The following is a 10,464-nucleotide window of genomic DNA, read 5'->3' as shown; positions in this document are numbered from 1 at the left end:
GCGCGTGAGAGTTAGAAAAGCCGAGTGACGCGTGCGCATCAGCCACGCGTATGCGTGGGTGCGTTTTGTGCTCCTCGTACAAAACCAGCACAGTACCCGCGCAACTCTCTGGATTTTGTATGAGGCATTCGCATTAGTGCAGCGAGGCGTACGTATTGTCCAGGCACACACGTGAGAGAGTAAAAATCGTGAGTGACGCATGCGCGTCGGCCATGCGAGCGCGTCGGGGTACGTTTTACCAAAAATTTTAATAAGTTAAAATGTTGGAGAATTACATTTTTAAACCCCAAACTTCCAACACACATAAATTCTTCTACAAAATTCCTTTTTCAACCATTTCTGAACCGTTAGAAAGATCGTTGAATAAACTTTTATAAAAATCTAACTTTGAAGAATTCCAAACTCTGTGGACCGAGTTACTGACTGCCAAAATTGGTCAAAAATCAGTTTTTACTGAAAAATAGAAATCACCAATTTTTCCAATGTTCACAAGCCAAATTCATTTTCACTCATCCAAATGACCACAACCCAACTACATTCACATAATTACACTCAACCAAAACCAAACCTACCTCATCTACATAATTTCACCCAAAACTATCAAATTCCACACCTCAATTCCTCAAACCATATTATTCAATGACCAAACCAATTATTCACACATTCAATATCTAAAATCCATCCAATCTCTTATATCATCACACAATACACACATCAACTTACCTTTCTTACCTCTTTTCGGCCTCCAGCCTAAGACTCACGGCCTCCGGCCCAAATTCATAATTTAAATGCATATTCCACAAACCAATATTCATTATCCAATTCATCAAATCCTCAACACACCAAACATACAAATTCACACAATTCTCAACCCAATCATTAATTTACATTACATATCAACTATACATATTAGTACCAAGCATTTACACAATCCAAGCTTAATCCTAGGGGCATCTAGCCTAGAAATTCTCATCACACCACACGGTACTTAAATAAAACTTAAACCGAAAATAATTGAACTTCTTCTTGAGAATCTCCACCAACCCTTAGCTCTAAGCCTCGCCAAAGCTCCTCAAGCAACACGAACCTCCCAATTGTGCACCAAAATCACCCAATACTCTAACATAATCAATTTTCACACTTATAATCAACCTAGAGTTCATGAAATTGATAAATTACAAGGGTTTGAGTACTTCTTACCTCAGCCCATATGAAATAGGGATAGAACCCACTTAGAATCTATGTTAGAGTATCCCTAAACAACCAAAGTCACAAGATTTTAACATTAACTACCCAAAAACACGTAACAGTGGGGAATTTCGAAAACTGGATAGAGATGAATGGAATACTCACCACAATAACTACATAGAATCGAAGAAGATGAAAAGAGAGACGCGTGACCGTAAACGACTTGTCAATCGGAGTTCCGGAGAGAAAGTTATGGTGATTTAAAGTTTGATGGAGTTAGGATTTTCTCTCTTCTTCCTCTCTTCTTCATTTCAGCCCCCCACACCCCCCTTCTTTAGGGTAAATAAGCTGAAATGCTTATAACTAATGTTTATATATGTTGGGTCTTGGGCCTACTTGGGCCCGGTTCACTTGGTTTGGTCCGTTGACCCAATTTTGGGCCAAAACCTCTAAGATTAGAGTTTTAAATTGTATTTTAAATATTTTTATCTTCCCAAATTATAAATTCTTATTTCTTAAAATTATTCACTTATAATTAATTTTCTCAGCCATAGTACCGGACAAATCGCAGCCGGTACTGCCGGTCAAATTTCTATTGCGCATTTTTATTCAGAAAACTATGTTTTCTGCCTCAGAAAAATTCACTGAGTCCAAATATTATATTTAAATTATCAAATTCTGATTACTAAATTTTCTAACCATATTCGTCCCTATTTAATTTATTATTTAATTAATTACGGTTTGACCGAATTTTACACCAAAAGGAATTCTTACCGATCAATGTGCATCGATGCAAAGGGCTATTAAGACCTGTATGCCAACAACAATTCTCTGGTGGTGCATTTGGCATATCATGAAGAAGATTCCAAGCAAATTAAATGGCTACAAGCAACACAAAAAAATCGAACAAGAGATGAGTCATGTTGTTTGGAACTTGTTTACAAAAGACACATTTGACAGAAATTAGAATCATTTTGTCACAAAGTATGGTGTTGGAGGCAATAAGTGGCTTTCAGGTAATCGAGGTTTCATTCGAATTATTTGATGTTGTTACTTTTTCGGTGAAATTGAGTATAACTTTCAGATTATTTGGACGTCTGATTTTGGTTTATTTTGTAGAGCTATTTGAAGATCGTCATTTATGGATTTCAGTTTATCTCGATCACCACTTTTGGGCTGGGATGAGAAGCACATAAAAGAGCGAGAGCAATGAGCATGCATGCTTTTTTTTAACAAGTTTATCACACGCAATAGCTCCTTGATTCAATTTGTGACGCAATATGATAATTGCCTAGGAAGTAGAGAGCAAAGAAAGAGCGAATTACATGCTGCAGATTTTCACACGGTGATACTGTGTGCAACAAAATCAGCAATAGAGGCTCAATTTTAGCACGTGTATACTTAAGAGAAGTTCAGGGAAGTTCAAGCACAATTCAGAGGAAAGGTAAATTGCATCACAAGATCAATGCATTCCACTCTAGGTTTTACGATATACGAAGTTGTAGAGTAGGTTTCTAACTCAATATTCAACAAGTTTGTTGTTACATACGACGTAGTATCACGCAAAGTAAAGTGTCAGTGCTTGTTGTTTGAGTCAAGGGGTATTATACTATGCCGTCATTCTCTGAGTGCCTTAAACTTTGAGCGAGTAGATAAAGTGGCACCAAAATATATATTGAAACGCTGGAGTAAGAACATAAAGAGGAGGCACACACATATCAAGAGCAGCCAAGACGAGCTTCTATTGGAGACAAGAAGCAAGAGATTCGATGATTTGGTATTTCGGTCGCCCAATATTTGTGAATTTGCATCAGAATCCGAAGAGCTGACTGAAATTCTGCACCGGGCTTTTGATAATATGATGGTTGAGATGAAAGAATATCAAGCGAAAAGTAAAGGTAAAAGTTCGTTATCTCACGAAGACGCAATATTGAGTGATGTTAACGACCTACAAATCCCACCACGTGTTAGAACAAAAGGCCATCCTAAGAACAGACTGGGATCAAATATGGAAAAAAGATCACAAATGCAACAAAGAAAAAGAAAAAGTCAGCTCTTAACAAGGTAACATTGATTTGCTTTTAATTAGGGAAAAATTCGCCTGTGCATTTTGCTAATATATGATTTTATTTTCTTTTTGCAGTTGAACCTTTTAGATGGTGGATCAATAATTCAGTCAAGCTCCAGCCTTTATGATGCGTAGGATATGAATTATCCTAGAGAGGATTATAGGAGTTTCAGTTTTTATTAACATAAATTTCGATTCATATATGACTAAATTTCGGTTCATCTGGGTTCTAGTCATATAATGAGGGTTAATTTCGATTTCATGTTATGTTTTATTGAATAGTCACTTTTTTGTTTTCAAATTTAGCTTCTACAATTGTGTTATGTCAAACAATTTATGTGTTTCTGAAATTGAATAGTCATATATACATTTTTTTTGCTTCATTTCGTGTAACAATTTCGGTTCATTTGTGTTTTTGGTGTTCTTGATGTTTGATAAATACATTGAATCCATTCACTGTGAACCTAGATTCGTTCAATACAGCCCAGACAGTTCCAACAAATATATGCATTAAAGAAGAAGTGTTTGTTTTTTACAACGGGTTAAAAAATTAGTGTTAATTACAATTCCTTACAACGAGTCAAGGATTGAAACTATAACCTATTTACTTTCTATATCTCCAGATGAGAATTTACAAAAGGGTTTGAAAGGGCAGCGGATAGCTTTGGGAGTCTTATCGCTTCAGATGCCTCAATGGCTTTATTTCTCAATTTATTTATCTTGTGCAAGAGAATGGTTGGACCATATTCCCGCCTGAAAGTATCTATTTCTTTCTACAATTCAATCGAAAGAAATTACTTAATTTGAACCTAAATAAAATAAGAAATGAACTGAAATTTATCAAATTTAGAATTTACTTACCTATTTACAGTTTTTACATTTATATTTTCCATTTTTGATCTTTACAGGATCAATTGTTTTTAGCCATTTTATCATATATATTGCGCAATCATAACTAAGAAAGAAATAAGAAAGTAAAATATGATTAATAGGAGAGATACAGAAAAGAACAGAAAAACATAGTAATAATAGTACCATAGGAAAGAAAGATATGTATGATGTTTGTTGAATACAGATCAAAATATACGGTGCTTCAATGCCCTCTCTGTCATCCATCAAAGGTTCTGCCCCAGCATAAACCCTCATCTGGGATATTATTAAGCTCTGAAAACGATACAAAAAGTGTACTTCAATTCAGTAATAACTGAATGAAACCAAGCCCACAAACAACACTCAATCAGGCACAATGAGTGATTGATAATGGCTAGAAATAAGAGATAACATACAACAAATTTGTTCAAAGCTATTCTTGATTGAGGTGTTTCATTTTTCTTTTTCTTAACGGGGTCAGGCACATAGAAGGTATTCTTCTTAACGTCAGCAATCCACAACCACCAATGGCCTCCATTGCAAACTGGTGCAAACAACCAAAGTTTGGAAAAAGGATAAAATATTTCAGTCTAAATGATAGCAAATGATAGAATTATTAAAGAAGTTTTAGAAATTACAACTTACAAATGAATGCGATGCCAGTTTTCTTTTGTCCAGAAAAGGGAGGTAGTCCATAAATTCACTAATCTGGTAGGCCTTCTTAGTGTTTGGATCAATGTATTCAACATCGTGGCTCCCCAACATTAAATTATACAAAATGAACCTCAATTAAATCACAAATGAATCGAAATTACGTTAGATTTGAACTTGTAGTAAAAAAAGCTCAATCATCAACAAGATCATCTCGAATTCATACTGGATTCAAATGAACCTCAACTAAACTAAGAAATGAACCAAAATTACATCAGATTTGAACTAGCAGTTATATACATTCAATCAGCAAGAAAGCACATTTCAATTCATTTTTGTATGCAAATGAACTCAATTAAACTAAGAGATGAACCGAATTTCTTAAGGAACGACAACTTTGGTGAATACTTAACAGTAGTATCAAGTGAACCTAACTCAATTTACAAATGAACCAAATTTGGTTCAGATTTGAACAAAACGTCATAAACATTAATCAGCAAGAAAAGCACATTTTAAATTCATTTCTGCATGCAAATGAACTCAATTAAACTAAGAGATGAATCGAAATTACATCAGATTTGAACTAGTAGTTAAGAAAGCTCAATCATCAACAAAAACAAATCAAATTCTTCATCAAAAAATTATTTAAGGAATAAAAATTTTGGCTTACCACAATATCTGTTGGCACACAGTATATTTCTTCATCAAATCTGTGATATTTTCTGTTGTTGAAAAGCATACACATTGCAGAGACCACCTATAGGACAAAAATTTATTGGATATATGGGAATAAAACTTTTCAGAAAAATCATTAATGTTAATATAATAGCTGAAGAAGAATTTACCGTATTTTCTACATTTTGTCCGGGTCTTAGAGACAAGAAGTGGAATCTAGTCCCCTCTAAATGCGCTTTGTGGTCCAACATGAATATTGTATCATACTCATTGGTTGAATCATCTTTGTAAACCTTAACTTGTGTCATCCACTAATAACATTTCTTCCTCAGCTCCTCTGTTATTTTCTTTTCTTTCACCAGAGTCTTGTACCCTTCAGGGGTGCTCAAACTTAGCTCAGCACTTGTTTCCTCAGCAAATTGCAATGCTACTATCAGCCCAGCATCCATCACTGCCTCTGCTAACATTTCAAGTTATGTTACTATGGGTTGAGCGGTTGGGGAACTTAGTTGAGAGGTCGGGAACTTATGCCAAGGCTGAAGGAAGGTGCACCAAAGTCATCTTTCCAATGCCGAGGATGGGGAGAACTGCTAGATAATAGAGGAAAGTTTTGAGTAATAATAAAAAATTATTATGATATAACATCAAAACTAATAAAAATGATTTTAAGTAGAACTTACATATTAAGAGGAGCTTCTTGCTTCGATTTTCTTGCCGGAGTTTCTTCACAGGCTTAGTGTTGGGGTTCCGGAAGGCAGCAAGATTAAACAGAAAAGTGTTCAATAATGATATACCATCAAAACTCATAAAAAAAAATCTTAAGTACAACTTACTTATTAACTGAAGCTTCTTCTATTTGAGTTTTCGAAGGGATAGAAGTAAAGGTCTTTTGATGTTTTATTATCTCTTCCACAAGAGAACTTGGATGAGCCATTGCAATAGGAACTCTAATGAAGGTAAACAAGAAAGAATTTAATATTCAATTATTAGAATAGGAACTGAGAAACTGAAAGCTACACATTGATTAGAATAGAAAAGTAAGTTAAAAAACTCACATATCCAAAGGTTGAGACAACGTTTTTTCTCAAACCACAAGGATTTGTTGTTGAGGATTAGGTGTCGTGCTACTGATAATTAAACGAAAATTTTGTGTGATTAATTAAACAAAAATTATTACCTAAATTAAAAAGACTAATGTAAGTATTTGAACTTACATAGTTGGAGGTTGTAAACTCTGTTTTTCCTTTTTTTCATGCCATTTTTTTCTTCTAAAAAATGTAACCGGGGTTTTAAGGGTATTTGTTTCTAATAAAAAAGATACCAAATTAAAATCATCAACCAAGATTAAAAGTAGAGGATTAGAAACACATCAAATTTATTTTTGGATTCAAATAAACCTCAATTAAACCTAGAAATGAACCAAAATTACTTCAAAATTGAACCTCAAGTAAACTCTATTTTTCATGCATTTTTTTGTTCTAAAAATTGCAACCGGGAATTTCAGGAGTATTTTTTCTAATAAAAAATATACGAAACTAAAATCATCAACCAAGATATTCTAATTAAAAGCAGAAGATGTAAATAAAAGTTAAGAGGAATTACTCAGTATTGTGCATTTACAGATGGTGCCAAGCTCGTCTGTGTTTGTAACACAAGTTCGGTTTCGCTACCCAAATTTACAGTCGGCAGTTTAAGCAAAAAAAATAAATATTATTCAATAAATCCAAAGAAATTACATGAGGTTTTAGAAAAAGTTAGCAGAGAAAGAAAAAGAACTTTATATAAGAAACTTAATCTTACGTCTGCGATAAATCATATTGCGCATCCGTTAAGTCACGATCATCTGGAGCAACATTTGTTTTTTTAGCTCCATAATTTTTTCTCTTCGTTATTTTTTCTTTTTGTTTTCTTTTTTCAGCACTCGTCTCCTCTACTTGTTCACTTCTGAAAATTCATGCAATAAGTTTTGACTTAAAACCAGGATGAACCTTAATTAAAAAAGAAATGAACGAAAAATTATTTTAGATTTAAACAAGCAGTTAAATAGAGTCAATCATCAACAAAAATACATCAAATTTGTATTGGTGACAAATATCAGAGCTGTAACTAACTTAACAAGCATACATGAACAATTTTCAGCAAATCTAAGTGAAACAAAACCAAATGAACCTCAAATAAATGTAGAAATGAACCGAAAATAATCATTTCCAAATTTTACTCTTCTTCGGATTCAATTTTGCTTTCCGAATCTGTCAGAACAATCTTCCTTTTTTTGGTTTGTTTTTTCGCCACCTTCTGTGGTTTTTTTCTTTTCTTTGGTGGTGTTTCTCGATTTTTTCTTCTTCTCTGCAATATATATAGAAATTTTTATTAAAATAACAACATAAAACTTTAAATAAATAGATAGTTTTTGATAAGCGATGGTGAGAAGTATACTCTGATTCAGAAAAATTGTCTTCTTTCGAAGACGAATGCAAGATGACAATTTTCTTTTTTTCTTTGTTCTTTTTTTCCTTCTTTTTTCCTTCTTTTCTTTTATCTCTCATCCCCTCAATTTTGCTCTTTTCACAAGTCCCTAAAACATAAAGTTATTTAGTTAGCACAGTATTTTTAGAAGCATCTGAACTGAAATTTTAAGGGAAATAATTTTTTTATTTACCATTTTATTAGTTGTTTCCAAAGCAATCCGCTTGACCAGCCTTTTCCATATCCAGTACGCCACCCATGGTGGCCCAAGAGCATCATCTGCTTCTGGTTGAGAAAACTTCATTTTATGAAAATATATTAACATTAAAACGATGATGCAGCCATCAACCGAAAGTTTCTTTCCTGCTCTTTGGATTTTGATCCCCTTGATCAAGAGGCTCAGCACATGAGACGCCCAATTCCATCGTCGAACGGTCTCCACATGAAAGGGCAGGCAGCTTATGGACAAGGGAGACTGTGCTTACTTTTGTAGGCAGCAAGAAGCATTTTTGGACGAAGACAATGAAATTCCTCTTGAATTTCAGGTGTTCTCCTCCCCTTCAACACTTATATCAATGATAGTTTTGTCAACAATCTTCTTCTGTTCCTCACTCAATTTGTTGTATGTAACATTTTCAGGAAAAAAAAGATCCTTTACAATATTTTAATATAAACAAATCAGTCAAACTGAACTCCAAATAAACCAAGGAATGAATCGAAATTACTTAAGGAATAACAAAAAGATCAAAAAGGAAAAATACAAATGTAAAAGATGGAAAGTATAATACCGCCGAAATTTATGCTCAATGCATCTCTTATTTTGGCAGGGGTTATGTATATTTTGCCATAGAGAGTGTCCAAGAATCCATAATAGACATCAAAGCAACAAGTCAATTCCCTCAAGAGCTTATGAGATACGTTCAATTCCAGGATATGTGCTAGTGCGCCGAATCTCATTTATTCATCAATAGTTTTCTTTTCTACACTCAATTCTTTGAACAGCCTTGATATTGATTTTGTTAAGCATCTCAGATAGTGAGTTTTCTGCAAGGATTTGAAACATTATGTTATGATATATTTATAATACAAAAATAGAGTTGATTTAATGTGTATATACTTACATTATAGTGCAACTTTTCCTTTTTTGAGACGGTCATCTTTTTTATTTTTGCTGTAAGAAACAAAAAATTTGGTCAATACTTAACAGGTGAACCTCCTCAATTCACAAATGAACCAAATTTGGTTCAGATTTGGTGAATACTTAACAGTAGTATCAAGTAAATCTAACTCAATTCATAAATAAATTGAATTCGGTTCAGATTTGAACAAAAAATGATAAACATTCAATCAACAAGAAAAGCACATTTCAATTTATTTCTACATGCAAATGAACTCAATTAAACTAAGAGATGAACCACATTTCTTAAGAAATAACAGATTTGGTGAATATTTTAAAGTAGTGTGAAGTGAACCTAACTCAATTCACAAATGAACCGAATTTAGTTCAGATTTGAACAAAAAGTGATAAATATTCAATCAGCAAGAAAAGCATATTTCAATTCATTCCTGCATGCAAATGAACTCAATTAAACTAAGAGATGAACCGAATTTCTTAAAGAATAATAGATTTGGTAAATACTTAATAGTAGTATCAAGTGAATCTAACTCAATTTATAAATGAACCGAATTCGGTTCAGATTTGAATAAACATTCAATCAACAAGAAAATATATTTCAATTTATTTCTGCATGTAAATGAACTCAATTAAACTAAGTGATGAACCAAATTTTTAATCAGAACTAATAAACTAATAGTACAATTTCATTCGATGCCCTACCTACGGAGAAAACAAGAAAAAATAGAATCAGAGAAACTCGATCTACTAAATGAACGAACTTAATCCACTAAACCTTAAATCGAACTAGAAGAAACGTGAGATTTGCGAGAAATTAACTGAACATAGTAACAATAGTATTTTTAGTACCTTGCGAAATCTTTGTTCTTGTTTTTATGTGTTTTTTGTTGATGAATTCAAACGCTCCAGCCAATTCTACAGAGAATACGAATGAGTTTTAAGAGTTTGTGAGAGAGATTTAAAATTAATTGGTTGTAGTTTTGAGTTGCAAGAAGGAAAGTATTTTCATATTGAAGTGCGAAGTAAATTGGTAACGTTTGGGTGGTTTCCGGTATGTAACACGTGTTTTATTAATGAGATTGGATTTTTTAGTATTGGACCTGCTTGGTTGAATTTGGATACAAAAATATTTGGATGTGTATAGCTCAACTACACTAATATTATATTTAAACTTACCCCTTCGTGAACATTAGGGGCGATTAATTTATGAAGAAATACTAGGCGCTAACAGAATTTATTGTTTTTAGTCATTATTTAGTTATTAATTCAAATTTTTTGTCTAATAATCAAATAATATATTTTATCACATACTTTTAAATATTAATAATTAATTAATGACAAAAAATAATAAATTCTAATAACTTTTTAATATTTTTTTAATTTAAATATAAATTTTTTTTTTGGTAAAAGA

The sequence above is a fragment of the Arachis ipaensis genome, chromosome B08 (assembly GCF_000816755.2).
Source record: "Arachis ipaensis cultivar K30076 chromosome B08, Araip1.1, whole genome shotgun sequence".
Classification (NCBI taxonomy): Eukaryota; Viridiplantae; Streptophyta; class Magnoliopsida; order Fabales; family Fabaceae; genus Arachis; species Arachis ipaensis.
The sequence above is the reverse complement of the archived record's forward strand: the minus strand, read 5'-3'. Positions refer to the sequence as shown.